The following is an 18,869-nucleotide window of genomic DNA, read 5'->3' on the forward strand; positions in this document are numbered from 1 at the left end:
CTGAAAGGCGCTCAGATCTTGCAGATGCTGCCCATAAAATTACAGTCAGGATCAAGACTGTGATGTCGTTAAACTTGTCTTGGGTCATAGCCATAGCTAAGAGTCCCTCAAGTTCATTTTCCGATCATCAATTTACTCTCTAATTTGACCCAAAATGCTGATTCTGCTGTCAGAATCTTACAGCTTTCTCATCTTATAATTTTTTTTTTTCAGCTGCTCCCTCGAGGTCTCCAGAAACTCTGAGTCCAAAGTTGCCTGTGGGGCTTTGATGGGAGCATGAGGTAAGGTTGTGTCTCTAGAAAAGCGGGGTTTCTATATTTTAAACATTTCTTCGTATTTAACAAAATAACAAATAAAACACTTATTTCCTATTTGTTTTAGTTTGTGCTCTAGTCATAACTGTAAAGTTCTATCTATTCAGATTATTTTCAGGTTTTGAATAAATTTTCCCTGAGGTGTGTATGGAAAACATGCAAAAATGCGTGGGAAAAGATGTTTGGTGTTGTTATTTCAAATTACACACATCTAATGATGCAATAATACCAAAGGATATTGGAAAGTGGTTTCCTTTTTCACTCACTTTGCTCTTCATTTGTAGTTACGTTAAAGCCAGGCCACATTTTAGAAAAATAATTCCAAACAGTTTATTTGAATTGCAATGACAGAGTTCAATTAAAAATATCTTATTCCATTTGCAATGAAGAACACTTTATTGGTGTAGTTGTTTAGGTTTTTTTTAAAAGAAACATTGAATCTACCTTATAATTCAGAGTAAAACCCCACAATTTCACTCTTCTTTTTCTTCTGTGATGCTCTGCTAGATGGTGTTGACCTACCAGGTCCGATGTATTCCTTCTAAAGTAACAAAAGCATTGAATGCATTTGAATAATCAAAGTAACTTCATGAAAATGAGATGCATCAAACAGTAGCAAAAGTCTTCATTATCCTCTGATACATTTGAAACAGAGGAAAAATGAGGGAGCGGTTTTGCCTTGAATTGAGATGGCAACATAAAAGTCTTTTTTTAGGCTTCTCTATTTCTCTAGTAATTTTCATGCTGATTTTTTCTGGAAGTATAGGAATAGAGCATTCAGCCTTCATAAGTAGTACGTCTCCTTCCCACATAATTCTTGCAATGAATTAATCCCAAAGTGCTGCTTTTCAGCACGTGGTTCTTGGCATCTCTAGGAGCTCTCAGCTCCTCACATCTTCCTCTCACAGCTTCTCTCAGCTTCTCAGGCATCCCACGGCTTCCTCTGGCACTGCCCAGGGGGTCACACAGGTTCGGGTGCCCGGCGGGGTTCAGGCAGGTTTGGGGTGCACAGCGGTTACATGAGGCTGGCAAAAAGTCACTGGTGGGGCTCTGCTGGGCTTGGTTTTACTTGGTCAGTGCGCTGCAGTGTCTTCCTAAACGACTCGGATCAGGACTTGAAAGGATACTGAGAAATTTTGCGACACGAAACTGGGAAGAGCTGTTGGCTCCCTCGGAGGCAGAGAGATCTTGATAAATGTGAGGGCTGGGCAATCACCAACCATGCGGAGTTTAACCATGCGGAATCCTGTGCCTGAAGAGTTGCAGGACCTGGAAACCCTGGACGTACGGACAGAGTGGGGAATGAGACTCTGCAAAGTAGTGCCGTGGAAAGGCACCTGGGGATCCTGGAGATGGCAACTCGGATGTGAGTCAGTGTGCCCTGGGGCCAGGAGGGACATCCCCGTCCTGGGAGCACCAGGCACGGCATCGCCGGCTGGCGGAGGGAGGGATTGTCCCCTCCGCTCAGGGCTGCGGCAGCCTCCAGTGCTGATCAGTTTGGGGTGTCACAATATGAGAAAGATATAAAGTTGTTGGAGTGTCCAAAGGAGGGGCCACACGAGGAGTGGTGAGGGTGCTTGGTTTGTTCAACATGAACGAGCCTGAGGTCAGAGCTCATCGGGGGCTGCAGCTCCTCCCGAAGAGCAGCGAAGGGACAGCTCCGATCCCTGTGACAGGGACAGGACCCAGGGAAGGGCTGGAGCTGCGCCAGGGGAGTTTAGGATGGATCTCAGGGAAGTTTCTCACCCCAGAGGGTTCTGGCACTGGCCAGACTCCCCAGGGAAGGCGCAGAGCCCTGAGGCTGCCAGAGCTCCAGGAGTGTTTGGGCACCGCTCCGAGGATGCCGAGGGTGGGATGTGGGGCTGTGTGTGCAGGGCAGGGTCGATGATCCCCGCGGGTCTCGGGACATTTCCCAGCCCCGGGAAGGTTCCGCGGCTCCCGCTCGGGCCCTCACGGCCCGGCCGTCCCGCGGGCGGCAGCGCCCCCTGGCGGCCCGTGGCTCCCAGGAGCAGCCGCTCCACGGACCCAGCGAGCCTCGGCACGGGCACAAAGGTGAGCGCTGCTCTCCCTTCGGAGCCTGCTCGGAACAAAGCGATAGCGTTGACGGGAGAGCCATTGAATTTTTGTCAGTAGGATTATCAGATTGTGAAGGAAGCATTTGCTTGGTAGACAATTCACAGTATTATTCCATGAGCTGCTGTAATTAGTCCTGTTTGCTGGGAAGAGTGACATTTCCGTCTTGAACATGTCCAGCTTCAAAATCCATGGATTTCATTGCTTTTTATATTAAAGACCCTTCTGTTATCAAAGTGTCCTTTCCCCCTGAGGTTCTTAGATGAAACAAACGCGTGCATATTTGTAACAGGCTTCAAGTCTAGCAATTTCTTTGCAGTTAGATTTAAATTATGCATATCCTGGGGAAAAGACTATTTGGTTTTAGCTATTTTCTGACTGCAGACCATGCTAGGAAACTTTTCAGCAAAGTGTTATCCAACTGTAGTATTAGGTGTTCAGATACTGCTAAACACATGGAATTACTTGTAGTGACAGATGGAAAAGAAACTGTCCTTGCTAGAACAAGTGCTGTTTAATTTCAATTACTAGAAGAAAGCCTGACTTATTATTCCATAAATTTCATCCTGACTTGAGAACTAAAATATTTAAAAATGTATTTGGGTGGGGGAGGAGGTGAATTTTACCATTTTCCTTCCAGATCTGACCTACCCTTCTTCTGTTTTTCAGTCTTCCAAATAGTTCTCTGTAACCCATTAACCTTTCAGATATCAAGAGAACACAATATTCTTTTTTCTTTCCGGTGTTTTACTGTTTCCTAAGTGGTTTACAATTCCAGTTTTATGCTTTGTGAACAGCAAAACTTCTATGAGTGTTTCTTAGCTCTGCAGAGGATTGCTCAGATTTCATGGAATTAAAGAAAAAATTATAGAATGGTTTGGGTTGGAAGGGACTTTAAAGCTTGTTCAGTGCCACCCCTGCCATGGGCAGGGACACCTTCCACTGTCCCAGGCTGCTCCAAGCCCCATCCAGCCTGGCCCTGAACACTGCCAGGGATCCAGGGGCAGCCACAGCTGCTCTGGGCACCTGTGCCAGGCCACCATCACCCTCACAGGGAAGGATTTATCCCCGGTATCCCATCCATCCCTGCCCTCCCCTCCGGCAGTTTAAAGCCATTCCCCCTTGTCCTATCTGCTTCCTGTTTCTCAGCTGCTTCTATGCATGATAAGCTCAAATTCCCTATCCAGGGTCCAAAATAGCCCTTCAGAGAAACATCAGCCAGGGAGTGAGGATAAAATAATCTTATTCCCTGACTTAAATATTAAATTTATGTGGAACTACAACTGATTTTAAATTCCAAGCAAACAGCCCCAAACCCATAGTGGACTCCCATTCTTCCAGGGACAATGAAACTTGCATCATACCTTTGGCATCTGTGTTGCTGTTTCCATTTCCACTGAGTAATTGCCGGAATTCTGGGCCTGGCAACTCTGTTTCTGTCTCTGAATGCAGCTCAGGAATTGCTCCCTGGAATACAAAGGAGGTCAGAAGAGACTACTTCTCAAAGTGTCTGGGCAATTTGTCTGCTCCTTTGTTTCCTTCCATGCTTTATTTTTTGATATATTTACTTGCTTTGCATCAGGCATTTGCAATGCTGGGTCAGTCTGCAAAGCTCACATGGCGCTGTTGAGAACTGGTTGGATGCCCTAGCAAATACATTGGCCTTGTTTTCTTTCTTCAGGAGGGTTCAGAATATGCTGTGCTTCAAATCCCGGCCTGTGTCTGAAAGCTGCATTGCAAGGGTGTAAAATCCCAGAATCTTGTCATTTCTACAGCAAGCATGATCTGGATATTATTTCTAGCATCACCCCTTAAACGCCAAAGTGGGAAGGAAGAGAGAACACCAAGTTTTCTTTTCTGTTGTGTTCCAACAAGCCTTTCCCAGCTCCGCACTAAACAAACAAGAGAGGTTCATCTAATTACCAGTTATATTCTCTCTTTGCAGATCCTTCTGCTCTTGGGCCTGGTTTCTTTCTACTCAGGTAGATGTGAGCTGCACAATCCCTCTTGGATTCAACTCTTCCTGCTGAGTCCCTCTACAAGGTGCAGGTGAGTGGTGCCTGACACCCGGATGATCATCATGTGTGTGATTTTGGTGGGCAGGAACAGAGAATGACCTGGTTTGCAGGGTCTTGTAACAGGCACAGCCTGCACAGCCTCTAAGATGTGGGTGTTCCAAAGGAACATTCCCACTAAATCTCCTCTTGCCAAGGGAAAGAAGCTTCTGTATCATAGTTCAGCCTCTCTGTCCCACTCAGGTGGGATCCTACCTGCCTCCAGCCCTGGGGCCCAGCACAGGAGGGTCCTGGAACTGCTGGAGCCAGTTCAGAGGAGCCACCAGGGTGATCAGAAGGATGGAACAGCTCTGCTGTGATCAAAGGCTGAGATCTGAGATTGTTCAGCATGGGGAAGAGAAGCTTTGGGGTGACCTTACTGTGGCCTTCCCAGAGCTGAAGGGCTGGACAAGAAAGACAGGGAGACACTCCTGTCCTTGGAGGGACAGGACAAGGGGGAATGGTTCCCACTGGCAGAAGGCAGGGATAAGATGGGATTTTGGGAAGAAATTGTTCCCTTTGAGGGTGGTGGGGCCATGGCACAGGGTGTCCAGAGCAGCTGTGGCTGCCCCTGGATCCCTGGGGGTGTCTGATGCCAGGCTGGACAGGGCTCGGAGCGGCCTGGGATAGTGGAAGGTGCCCCTGCCCATGGCACGGGGTTGAACGAGAGAGGCATTAAGGTCCTTTCCTTCCCAAACCATTCTGGAATTCTGTGATGTGGTAAGAGCTGGAGTTGGTGTCCATGGGAAGAGCCCCTTTCACACATTTTTGCTGTAGCAACATCCCAGTCTCAGCAGTGGAGTTTCCTTGACCAAAACATAGAACTGCCAGAGAGGAACATTTGATCCTGGTTAATGTTGCCTCTGGACATGAAGTAGACTTTGAAAAAGCAAGCTTCATTGTTTCAGCTCCCCCATGAATCAGTAGCACATTCTGGACAGTTGACGTTGATTTATCCATGAACCATCTCTGACAAAATGTAATAAATGCTCATGAAATGTTTTAATTTGGCATCATTTCCCTGGAAGGATTAGAAAAGTAAGAAGATGCTTTGTTTCCCAGGAAACCTGGCCTAGAAGATAATAACATGATCTGTCAAACTGTGAGAAACACGAAGGAAAAACAGGTTATCAGAACTGTTGCTCAAGTTTAATTAGAAGGAATTCTTCTAATACATGTGATGGCTGAGGTCTTTTTGAGCTCATCTGGCTGTTTGGGTCAGCATGGAAAATGAGGTGTGGAACTGATTCCATGATGAGTCACAGGGGGTCTAGGACAGCTGGACAGGGATTATTTCTTTTTGCCCAGGCCAAAGAGTCTGTGCTGTGGATTACAGTGGGAGCAGTTCCCAGGAGAATGGGGTCCCTACTTGCATGTGGATATTTCTCCTGTATTTACAACCTTCCTAGTGAGAAGGATTGACCTTCTAATCCTTGTTCTTACAGACTGAACACCTTGAGAGACTGCCTGCTCTCAATGCCCAGTGACATAGAAAAGGCTGTTTTTCCAGAATTTTTGTGCGTTCATTGCCTCCGGGCCCAGAGGCTTCCACAGGTCCAGGGGATATGTATCACAACCAGTGTGGAGTGGAGATTTTCTGCAGAGATTAGGCCACTGGAGTGATCCCAGAACTGTAAATTCTTGAGTCTAGTCCTAGCTCAGCCCTGTGGTTTACTCCCTTATAATCTGTTGTTCTCTTCAGGGAATTAAAATCTAATACATATAAAAGGGTCTATGAGTGACTTATTTCATAGTGCTCTGGAACTGTTTATTACAGAAAGCCTATTAAAAAGCTCTGCTAATCTCTGAGCTGTATTCCATCATCTTTTCCAACCTTAATGATTCTAGGAGCTAGAGGAGGGTGTGCAGCTCTGCCCTTAGCCTGGAAAGTAGCAACAGCAGAAACCCAGGGTGCTGTACAGAGATCCAAACACTGCCAGCCATTCCAGGAATACTCCTGGGGCAGTCCCCTGGGGGCACATGGAATTTCATGCAGTCAGCATGAAGGTCCCAAAGGCCCTGACTCACAATCTGCATCACAGGAGGGAACAAGCTGTTGCTGCTGTCTTGATTTGAAAATTTTTTGAGCCAAGTAGGAAAAGGAAACTGCTCCAAAGGGCAGTGGAAAAAAAGAAAATTACTCAAATTCAAAGCTTATGCCTCAGGATCAAGGAAGTTTACTAGACAGGTTTTAAACTGCACATTTCTGTGGTCCTTCAAAAATGCATCACGGCTGGAATGTGAAATCAGAGAAGTGAGTGGTGAAACGTGCCACGTCCTCTCTGCTTTCACTTGACTGCCATCGGGGACTGGGCTGATTTGCAAAACCATGAGAAATACCAGTACCAGACCAGTGAGGTCTGGGAGCTGGGTCAGCTCCTGGGGAGGGAGGGATGCATTGCTGGGTGTGCTCCCTCCAGCAGAGCCTGGCTGCAGTTCAGAGCTGCCTCCAGCTGGCAGGAGATGAAGATTTCAGTGACAGCAGGGGCTGAGTGGCACTTGCCGGGTTTGCACCTCATTGTGATGAGGGAGAGGGTACCCAGCAGACAGCAGAAATCCTTAAAGAGAAGTGTCTGCTTCCACAAAACTGCATTAAGCTGGGAATTGATGGAGGTTTAGGTATTTTTTCAAGTTTCAGTATAAGGACAGCAGCAGCAGGTGATGTATGAACTGTAGCAGGTGCTCGGTATCACAGAGAAATACTCCCTGAATCCCAAGGCAAAGGGAAATCTGAACACATTTATGGCCTTTAAGGATATACATTTGTTCATTGGTTAAACAGAAGAAAACAAGGGAACAGAAGAAGACTAGAAAGCCCATTTATTTTGCTATTTCTCTGAATATTGATGGCTTTCCATTAGGAAAGGCAGCTTTTAAAACAAACAGACAAATAACACTATGGAGTTGAAAAGCTTCATAATTATTAACATTTGGTTATTGTTACATCTGGGGCACCACCATGCTGCCTGCTCTACCCTTACTATGAAATGTGATTTTCTCTTGGCACAGAAGAACTCTGCCTGTGTTGTATCAGAAGAATATTTGGACACAGAATTCGGTTATCCGAGGGAAGTTTTGGTTTCTGTTCAAATAAATTATCAGTCCAACATGTTTACGATAAATTATTTTGTTACTTTTTTGGGAAGATTTCTCTGTTATTTAATCTGTCCTGCAGGCTACAGGAGGGCTCCATACAAGTTAAACTGGCAGCAGCAGTGCCTTTCTCCAGCTCCTCCTCCTCCTCACTCCGAGAGTAAATTTTTTTGCTGGGCTGCACCTTGAATTCAATGGTTTTAACTTTGGTACTTCATATGCACCATCAGTGCTGGGGAAGCTTTGGGGTCCAGAGCCTCAGCACTGATTAAATGTAAAATTGTCCCTGCAGGATGTGCTGCTGAGAACAGAATCCCAGTCAATGACAGAGGAGTCCAAAGAGCTTTTCTGAATTCTACTCCAAGTTGCTCCTTTGCAAGGACAAAACAGAAGGGAAAGGTCCAAAATGAGCTTTCTTGTGTGAGTGGTTTCTTCTCAAATAAACAGAAATGCTGCTGAGTTTTCTATTTTCCATGGAAATTTGCTAGAAAGCAGAGAAGCTGAGGAGAGGAGGAACTTTTTTAAATGATGGATCCAAAGCTATTCTTGTGCTATTTATACAAAGCCTTTGCATCAGTAATTGCATATTAGAGAGGTACAAAATGTCCTTCCAGAGCAAATGTACTCAGACTAATTCAGACATATTTGGCAATTCATGAAGGTGTTTAACTGTTCATGGATCTGGGTAGAAAAGTCAAGTACTTTTGACTTTAAGACAGAAATCAGATGCTAATAATGACTGATGTTTATCTCAAGAACCTGCCACTAAGACCAAAATGTCTATTTCCATGCTAAGTCAAATCAACCCATGTCTAAAATCACTATTTATTGCATATTAACTACAGAAAACTTCACTGAGTTTTATAAACCTCCTCCCCTTCCTTAGTTCTTATTAACCCCTGTAAGAAACACTCATAAGGACTGCTGCAGTGTGGAAAAATATTTGCAAGTGTGAAAAGGAAAATTATGGCAGTAGGAAGATATAATTCCTATTTCACATGGATCCCTATTTCAATCATGATAGAATCTTATTTACTGTCCCATTCACATGAGTGGTGCTTTTCTGCTTCTGGCTGGAACACTTGAAGGAAATATATTGATGTGATTGTGGTGTGATGCTGTTTGGGTACAAGAAGAGAAAATTTCCATCAGGGAGAGCTGATCTGAGCACAGCTGCTGCTGCTGCTTGGAAACTTGCCAGTGTTTTAAATAGACTTCTACATTTTCCCAGGTCTAAGAAGTAATAGAAAAGGCTGTTAAGAGTGGAGTAGGATTAAGTGTTTAGGAAAAATTAGGGGAAAGGTATTGGAGTCTTCGTGCCTGGCTGTGAATTGCAGAGGAGAATTGGAGAGACCCATTTCCAGTGCTCCAGTCTGTGTAGCCATGAGCCAAGGGACAGGACTCTTCCTTTGAAATCATCCCACAATTCAGCCTGCCCTTATTTCCATTATTCTCACTCTACATTTTCTTCTTCTGATCTTCTTAAAACAAACATCACTGAATTCCAGCAGGCCAAACTGGGAATGTGCTCCTCCTATTCCTACCCTTACATTCCCAGGCTGTTTCCTTTAGCATTTACTGGCAGCTGCCCATAAAGTGGACAGGCCATAGGTGCTACCAGAACATACATTTATTTCTCTGGCATTCCTTTCAAGTCAGCTCTGAGAATTTCACTACTATGCAAGATGTCTGAAACATTATCTGTCCCCAGCCTGTGCTCTTCCCATTTCCACCTTCAGTCTGGAAAAAACAAACCCATTTGGTGCCTGAGTCTGTTCGCTCACATGGTGCGCACACGACTGCAGCTAAATCAGAATTAGCTAAAACAGGAAGCTTATTTCAAAGCCTGTGCAGCCCAGCCAGGAAACCTTCCAGAAACATGTGCTCTGAGATGATCTCAGCACGTTCATTATTCAGACTGTGAATAGCTTTAAAAGGGCCAAATTTCTTCGGGTTGAATCAGCTAGGAAAGTAATTCAAATGGAGCAGTAAGAATTGCTTGAGCAGTTCAGGAAATGTTTGTTGGAGCCACTAAGAATGCAGGAGGTAGAAAAATAAAATCTACTTTGATAAATATGTATTCAAAGTTTGGGCTTATAAGAAACTGGAAAAATAAATAGAAGTACCATATATTTTTTTTGTAGAATGGTGATGTTCTAAATCCTTTTATATCAAGAAAAACAATCCAATAACAGCAACACCCCACAAGCAGATATAATGGTCATGAAAATATCAGACATGTTGAGTAAATTTTGCTGTTTTGGGGATAAAGTGAAAGTGGCCATAACTATCATTCAGCAATTTTATTAAAAAATTACAATCACCATCAATTTTGCAGTGAACCTGTTTTTCACAGTGGCTTAAGTCATGAAATTCTATGGATCTATAGAAATGCTTCAAACCATTGAGAAACCCTCTCATTTCATACCAAAAACTTGGGAAAAGCATGGACTGGATGTTCTGAAACCACACTAGAGGGCACTTGAGCTGCTTCTTCTTGAGTCAGAGTAGAGGGATGCTTAACCAGGAGCAGCAGTGAACTGGACATGGGAATTATCAGGATTTATCAATATTAGGTTGGTAGAACGATCAGTGATTTCCCCCAACAGCTTAATGGGGGGGAATAGGTGTGAATTTCCAGGCCTAAATTTTGCTTGTAGGTACTGTAAGCAATTAGGAAGAAATAATGTAAAAATTGCTGATTGATTGCAATCATGTTTTTTCTCTGTACATGGATCAACCACAGAAACGTGGGATACTTTGGGAGTTTCACAGAAAAATCTAGTCTCAAACAGAGCAAATGTCTGGAGAGCCGTTCTTTGCTCCCACTGTAATGGTCTTGCTCCTGTACTGTCCCCATTTGGAGTGTGATGTCTTAAAAGGATTGATTTTGTGGGAATGGAACCAACAGCACTTGACAGCCTTTCTGTAAGTTATCCATAATAAATACTGAAGGCTAGGAAGGTACTGAACATCCCACTGCTTATAACACACTTTCAGAGGTTTGGTTAAAAGAAATTACTATGTTGATCTGGTTCCCAATGTGGGAAACACCCATGGAAGTTTGAGTGTATTTAGAGAAAAGGAGGCTCAGGGGGAATTTCTGGCTCTGCACAACTCCCTGATAGGAGGGGCAGCCAGGGGGGGTTTGGCTCTGTTCCCAGGGAACAGGGACAGGATGAGGGGAAATGGCCTCAAATTGTGCCAGGGAAGGTTTAGATTGGATATTGGAGAAAATGTTTTCACTGAGTGATCAGATACTGGCACAGCTGCCCAGGGCAGTGGTGGAATCCCTGGAAGTGTTCCAAAGTCATGTGGATGTGGCACCTGGGGACAGGGGTTAGTGGTAAACACAGCAGTGCTGGGGAATGGCTGGACTTGATAATCCTAAAAGGCTTTTCCAGCTGAATGATTCCATGATTCTCTGATCTCTCAGGAATCAAGGCCTCCCTACCTTTGGTGCTGGGCCCCATGTTTCAAGGTCCTGGAGCCCAGCCCTGGCAGAGCAGCTCCTGGGCACCTTCTCTGCCTGTGCAGAGCCTGGTGGGCTCAGGTGCTGCTGCACAGCCCCACTGACAATTCATTTCCTGCAGATGACCACGTGTTTGTAAAACAAACTCTGGTCAGGAACTAGCTGCCTCTGCAGCAGGAGCCACTGGAATGGCTGAGTTTCAAACAATTCTCCTTTTTCCCTGACAGGCACAACCAAACTCCAGCTCACAGCAGCTTCACTCCATCATCACTGAAACAAAGCTACGAGCTGCAATTAAATTAAAGTCAGATTTCTTATGAAGGACGTGGACTCTTTGTATGTATTGTGGAATACCCGTTTTTTGTGGATCACGCTCTCCCAGTCCCAGGGAATTTCTGGGCAGTTTTGTGACCTTTCTGTCTGTGTTTGCTGTTCCTCAGCCTCTCATCTTCCCCCTTCCTGTGCCCTTGTGAGACCCCACCTGCAGCAACTCTTAAAAAACCTACAGCTGAATTGCTGTCCTACCACTTCTGCCTTTGAATACATGTTTCCTCATGAGTATCCAGGCACAGTGGGAGTTTTCCTGCTCCCAGCAGTGAGGTAGGACACGTTTGTTGACAGGCTGACACGTGCAGCACGTCCTTGCAGCGAGGACAAACTGAAAAAGCCTTGGGAGAGCTGGACAAGCCCTCACAGGATCCAGGAGCCACCTCAGACCTCTCTGCATTCCATTCAAATGCCAGGTGTGCTCTTTTGATCTGGCTCCAGGAGCAAGGAGGCACAGAGTGAGGCAGGAGCACCTCCATGTGTGTTCCATGGATGAGGAGAGGGGGAGGATGTCTTGTGGCAGATGCTGGCTTTGCTTTTTTGGAGCACTCTTGGGTTATGCTTGCAACCTCTTAATGAGGATTAATGCAAAAACTGAGTGGGATGGAGTGGATGGAGACACAGATCTGGTTTTTACTACTGACATATTGATCTAATCTCTCCATGCTTTCCATGTATATCCTGGATATTTATGGCATAAGAACACACCACTAGAAACACTGAGCACCCAAATCCTCCAATTTTTATCACTTTTGTAAGCTCCTTTTTGAAGTATCTTGAAGGGGATTTTTTGCAGTTTAGTTATGATCAGAATTTAGAGCACATGTGTAATAAAAGGAGTTATTCTGTAGTAACCTCCTGAACGGTAACAGTGCTGTGTACAGGGGAACTTGTTTGTCCAAAAGGAGCATATCCTTTAGAATTAAATAAATTTACCTCCCTAGGAGGAGCTTTCTGTGCCTGTAATAAGAAGAAATTACCTTCTTTCTGATGAGTGGGGGTTTTGCAAATATATTTTGTTGTTGTTGGGTTTTTAAATTAATTTTATGTTGTGTTTTTTAAAGCAAATACCATAACTTGAAGTTTTTGGTGAACTCCCTCATTCCCAAGTGGTTTTGGGTGGAATAGAGAACAGAACTGAAAGTTTAGTTGAATTCTGAAGCTAATAACTTGGTTCTTTAGCTTAAATTAGATAGTTTCCATGACAATCCTTCAGTTAATTGCACTTAAGCCACTTGATACCACAGTTTCTTCTGGGCTTCCTGTGCTGCTGCATGTGTGGCCTGACAGGAACTTTCTTAGCAAAACATCTGAAATTGCATCAGAGAGGACTCAGAACACAGAAAGGAAAAGAGAAGTGAGGAAGAATAACAGAACAATGGACAATAAGTGTGAGTCTGACCCAAACTGCTGGGATGCACATGGAGCTGGAGGACAATTTAGGCAGAAAGGAAGGAATGAGAACAAAAACTTCTCCCCTAGGTTCAAAGCTCTTGGTAAAAGCATAGGAGCCCCTTGAGTTGCTGAGGTCAAACATGGAGGAGATGACTGTGTAGAGATTTAGGATGTCTGGAACTGTCAACTTTCCAATTAAATTACAAAACAGTGCTCTGACCATGGAGAAATGAGCAGGAAGAAAGCCTATATGGTACCATATGACTTGATTTGGGCAGAGCTGGCAACAGATCTGGACTCGGAATTTTGACCTGTTACTGAAAAAGCAGCATTTCAGATTTTAGACATGGAGTTGTTTCTTTGAGCTCTGTGTCTGAAGAAAACAAGATGAATGTGATCAGATCTCAAGATCTGTGAGAATTTTCTGGAAGTCAGTCTTTTTCCTTGGATCTTTTTGGTAATATAACCTGTACCAGTTCCCTGTGCTTCTTAGTGCCTATCAAGTGAAGCTGGGTGATGTTTTGTTGGACAATATTTTCTTTTACATAACCTGGATAATGGGAACTCTGACAGGGATTTATGAATGACAACAAAGCTGTAAAATGCTGCCAGAATGGGGGAGGACAGAATTCGGATTATAAATGACAGACTGGGGAAAACCTTTAAAAGAGTAGCTACTTAATCATAGCACAGAAGATGATGTGTAGGAATGATCATCACAGGGGCAGCATTGGGAGCAAATGGCCAAGTAAGGTCTGCAGTGAGGAATTTGGGAGATGCTGTGAGCTGAGCAGAAAATGCAGGTAAGGAGGCAACCCCTGGTAAATGGGAACAGGTCCCAGTTTGGGGGTGACCATGACAATCAGCACTCACAGCCCCTGTGGGGTTCTGCTCCACAGGGAAAGGTGGGAACCACTAGGGGACAATCCAGACCAACTTTCAGCTCTCTGATCCCTCTTGGAGCTGTAAACATGAGATCATTCCAGGATATCTCCTGCATATGTCCTACATATGTCTCAAGTCTTCACTGTGAACTCTGCAAATACTGCAAAGAATAATATAAAAACACAGCCCAGATGAGGTGGTATCAGAATATAGGAAAAAAGATTAGAATGTAGGGGGAAAAAAAATCCAAGTGACAAAAGCTGGATGAATCTGGAAACTTGCTCCTTTGTAGCTTTGTGGTTAGAATTCTGCTTTTTGTCTTTCTTTGGCTGTCCTGTTTGATTGCTCAGAATTCTGTGAAGTCTAAATCCATTTCCTTGATTCTTACAGTCTAGCTGAATTTCTTTTCCAGCCCTCCCCTGCACTTGCAGGCCAGGTAGGTAACTTCTCATGCATACTTGATAAAGGATGCCTTGCAAAGGTGTTGGTGCTGCTCAAAAGCTGGAAATCACAGGATTTCCTCTGATGCTGGCCTGTATCTGGCTTTCTTCTGTGACCTTCACAGGTCCTTGAGAATTAAGCACTTCTGCTGGAATTGAGGTGATGTGGGAGGGTCACCATTCCTAAATCTTTTTTCTTTCCACCCACATCTCTTGGGTGTTTCTGTGCCTGCCAGTTGTATGTCACAGTCATGCCCTGTTGCAAACACTTGGGGAGACACAGATTTGTTCTGGCTCAGGATGTTTTAATGCTTTTCAGGTAAAAAAGGGACCAGCCACCAACCTTTCCTGCCCTGACGACTACTACCAGCTCTTCCTGATCCTGCAGAGGGAGGGACATGGATAAGGGTGGGTTTAGATCAGATGTCAGGAAGGAATTGTTCCATGTGAGGGTGCTGAGGCCCTGGCACAGGTGCCCAGAGCAGCTGTGGCTGCCCCTGGATCCCTGGAAGTGCCCAAGGCCAGGTTGGACAGGGCTTGGAGCAGTTTGGAATAGTGGAAGGTGTCTCTGCCATGGCAGGGGTAGGACTGGATGAGCTTTAAGTTTCTTTCCAACCCAAACCATTCTGTGGTTCTACAATCTTACAACCCCATCAAAACAATACTTATTATTAAACATATTAATTTTTATTTTTTTTTGCTGAGCAGTAACTTTCCTGTCAGTTTTTTGTGGCTGCAGTGAATTCTGGGCTAAGCTCAGATATCAGGGTACTCTTGGTCCTGTACTACTGGTGAGACATCAACCAACATTTAAATGTGTATTGAGTCCTGTCTGATAAACCTGGCAATTTGCAGCTTCCCTATAAATGCCACTTTGCACAGCAAATATTTTTCAATCACTATCATCTGTCTTGCAGGTTTTGTTTCTTCCAGGATAACAAATCCCTCCTCTGTTTGCAAGAGTTTTTGCTCTTTCCAAGAGTTGCAAACTATTTACTGAGGATACAACCTCAGTAAAAAGAACCATACGGCTGAGTTAAGATCCTCCAAGGAGGAATATGGCTGGAAGCAGCTCAGGTCTCTGCACTGAGCTGTTAAGGCTGAGCTTCCAAGTTTCTAATCAAAAGCTGAAACCAGATGGAAGCAAAATGTGAGGAATAATATGAAAAATATGTTGCTGAGGAGATCAAATGGAAGAAAGAAAATGAAAATGTTATCAATTGACTGCAGGGTTCCTTCAGAAGCAGCTTTAGAGGAGTCACCTTGTTTGTCCTACACCTTTATTTTGTCCCTAGGTGCACCCAGGTGAAGCCAAGTAGAGCCTGTGGAGCTGGGGCTCTGCCACAGTGCTAGTGCCAGCACTGAGTAACTCAGGTTTTCTGTGTTACTGAATCAGATTCAGGAACCTTATGGGTTTGCTGTGCTCTCCAAAGGCTCTCCCTGCAGTAACCAGCTGAAAGGACAATAACTGAAGGTGTCTGCTCTGCAGGTAAAACTCTGCTCTTGTTTATTTGAGGCAGTTAGGATGACTTTCTTTGAAGAGCAAGATTTAGAAGGACCTGAAACCTCCTGGTCTGAAGATCCAACAATTCAAGAAGGAGAAGGGAAAATAAATAATTAAATCTCTCTGACAAGCAAGATGTGTCCTTATTCAGAGAACAGGAATACCATTCTTTCCTTCTTTGGGGAATACATGAACAGAAAAATGAACCCAGAGACAATAACATAAGAGTGTTGTCAAAGTATTCCAAAAAATAACTGAGACTTGTGCAGATGCCAAGTCTAACTTTGGCTGATTCTCTTTTTTAGGAATGTTGTAGAGCAATTTTCTGAATTCTATTAATATAACAAGCAAACAGACTTTGGATGCTCTGGATCTACATTGTGGGAAGTCAAGGTGATTTCTTGGAGATTTTATAGAGGCCAAAAGCGTGCATGCTTTTGAAATATGAACTTAAATGTTATTTATAAATTTAAAAATTGTTAAAAGTTTAGGGAAGGGTAAGAGGGATGCAAGGCCTATAGAATATGCTGGTAGTGGTACAGGATATGTGCAGCCCATGATGAGGGATGATTACAACAATAAATTCTGTTTATTCCAACCATGGCAGGGAGGATGGAGAGGGAGGGTCTGTCCAGGGCTCTGAGTTGATTCCTTCCTGTAGCACTTTGCCTGCTGCTACAGCAGCTTTGTTTGAATGTACATTGCTGTGTCCTTCTGCAAAATTAGGACAGGAGTGAACTGCTGAACCTTCCACCACTGAAGTGCATTTGTCTTTCCCAGACTCCTGGTAACACTGGTGTGTCCTAAAGGTCCTTACAGGGCTGACAGTTTGGGTGGTGAGTTCCAATACAGGAGGCTGAAATGTTTATTTGAGTCCTTGCTCATTCCCAGCTCCCTCAATGTCTTACATTTATAATGGAAGAGTCTAAGCAGAGGCACAGATACTTTTACAGCAATACCAAAATCCTGTTTAGGTGCTAAAAGCAGCTGGTTTTGACAAGGTTAAGAAGGTTTTTGGGTTTTCTGCTGTTAGCTCAGGGGCTCTGTATTTCTTATCTCTGGTTTTTTTTTTTCCTATTTGCTTTCTTACCCCGATAAAATGAACCAAGAGCCTTGAGGTTTTCCCCCCTTTTTCGGGAACCAGACTGTTCCAAAGCCACCACAATTCCCAGGCTGAGAGCAGTGGGCTCAGCTTTCCTCTGTTACTGCTCTGAACACCCCTCAGCTGGAGCCTGAGCCTCTGTCTGCAGTGTCAGAGTTGTCACAGAGGAGCACCACCATGTTCTGCTGCTTCCATCACACTGGGAAAATAAATAAAAGAGATTTCATTTTGACCTCTGGCTTAGAGAGGAAGGCAATTTAAACACTAAGAATTAACACAAAATGGAGGATGCACAGTTGAAGCACTACCAAGTCATTCCTACGTATTTTGTTTATCTTTTGCTGTTTAGACTCTGCTTGACAAAGGATCTTCTGTGCCTTCACAGCAAAGATGTAAATGAAAATAACAGGAATTTAACAACAACAGTGAATTAGTTCTTGTAATGTTACCTGTCAGCAGTAGCAGACAAGAAGCTGACAAATCATCTCCAGATGATTTCAATTTCTCACATCTTCTATCTTGTAAACAGCTTTAGGTAATATTCCAGCAGTCAAAGAGTAGGAAAAGCTGAGTAACGGTGTCACCTGAATCAGGAAATATATTCCTAAGCATGCTGTCACAATATGACTGCAGGAGTGCAGATTTAATGAACTTCTAACAATATGTGTGTCAGATTTCCAGGCATAATTCACTATTTTTATGATGTGTGGATGTGTGCAGAAAGTACTCAGAGCAATCTGCTGGAGCAGTGAGGAACAAAAATTAATAAAACTCATTTGAAGGGGCTAAAAAGGCAAGGTTGTGTAGGTTGCAGCCTTCATTCAAAGTGAAGGCAAAGACAAAAATGCCTTTGAGAGTAGAAATGTTTTGAATAAGAAGCACAGCCTTGAGTGGAATCTGCAAATTGAATGAGTCCAACTCAGAAGAAGAAATGGGAAAACACTAAGAAGGAGAAAAAAAACCCAAGCCACTGTTAGGAGATGTTGCTCCAAAGTAGTTGATGAGGAAAAATGAGTAGGGGCTTAAGTTTCTAAGGTCTCAGAGGCTGGTTAAGCTCTGGCTGGTGCAGCACAGTGGAGGTGCAAAGACCATGTTCCTGCTTCCAACTTCATGCTGCATTTGCACTTTCTAACTCTCAGTCCTGACGAGCTTATCTCTCCTGCTGGATCACTGATTTAGGAGTAGTCTTTAGCTAAATATTTCCTAGAGCTCTTGAAACCTACAATCTAGTGAATCAGGAGAGAGTGTTTGAAGAGAATGATACCTTCCTTTTCTGATCTCCCCATGTTTCTCCTTCTTCTTTCTGGTTTCCATTTCATGATGTTTGAGTAATACGAGCTGAACCAAATGGGTTGGTATTGGAGATCTTAGAATTCCAAAGTGGTTTGGGTTGGGAAGGACCTTAAAGCTCATCCAGTTCCAACCCCAACACTTTCCACTAGACCAGGTTGCTCCAGCCTGGCCTTGGACACTTCCAGAGATCCAGGAGCAGCCACAGCTTCTCTGGGCAGCCTGTGCCAGGGCCTGCCCACCTTCCCAGGGAAGAACATGAACATGGCTGCAGATTTGCTGGGTGCTCCAAGTTTTTTGCTCCCTATGAACAGGCAGAGCACTCAAAGACACCTCCCTGTAGCACTTTTCTCCAGGCTTGGCTATAACCTTGCCTTCTGTCCTAGGCAGACCACAGGCACATCTCTCAGGACTGCTGCAGGACTTTGTCTAAACATTTTCCCACTGGATCTAATCCAGTCTGGGATCGCAACTGTCGTGAGAATGCAACAAATCATTCTGGGAAGTATCTAATTTTGCCCCTATTGGTCAAAGCAATGTTTATGCACAGCCAGAGCCACATGACAGGAGAGGGTACTCTTGAACCCTGTTAGCAATGTGTACTAAAAAAATACCAGAGCTCCCAAGTTTTTGTATGAGTAAATGGCAAAACTACTGTTTCATAGTTTGAACAACCCCTGATTTGAACATCACTGGATAAAAGCCAGGAAAGCAACTGGAGTCAGCCCAGAAATATTTTTTATCCTTGTGACTGCTTTATTTAATCAATAAACAAACAAACAAAACCTCTAAATAAACCAGAAAAAAGCTTTTAAAAAATGTACTTTTTCTTTGAAAAGGTGTTTTAGAGCTTTACAATGATGCTTGAGATGTGCTACCTGTACAGAGACTGCCAGGGATATGTGAAACATAAAATAAAT

This window comes from Poecile atricapillus, chromosome 23 (assembly GCF_030490865.1).
Source record: "Poecile atricapillus isolate bPoeAtr1 chromosome 23, bPoeAtr1.hap1, whole genome shotgun sequence".
Taxonomy (NCBI): Eukaryota; Metazoa; Chordata; class Aves; order Passeriformes; family Paridae; genus Poecile; species Poecile atricapillus.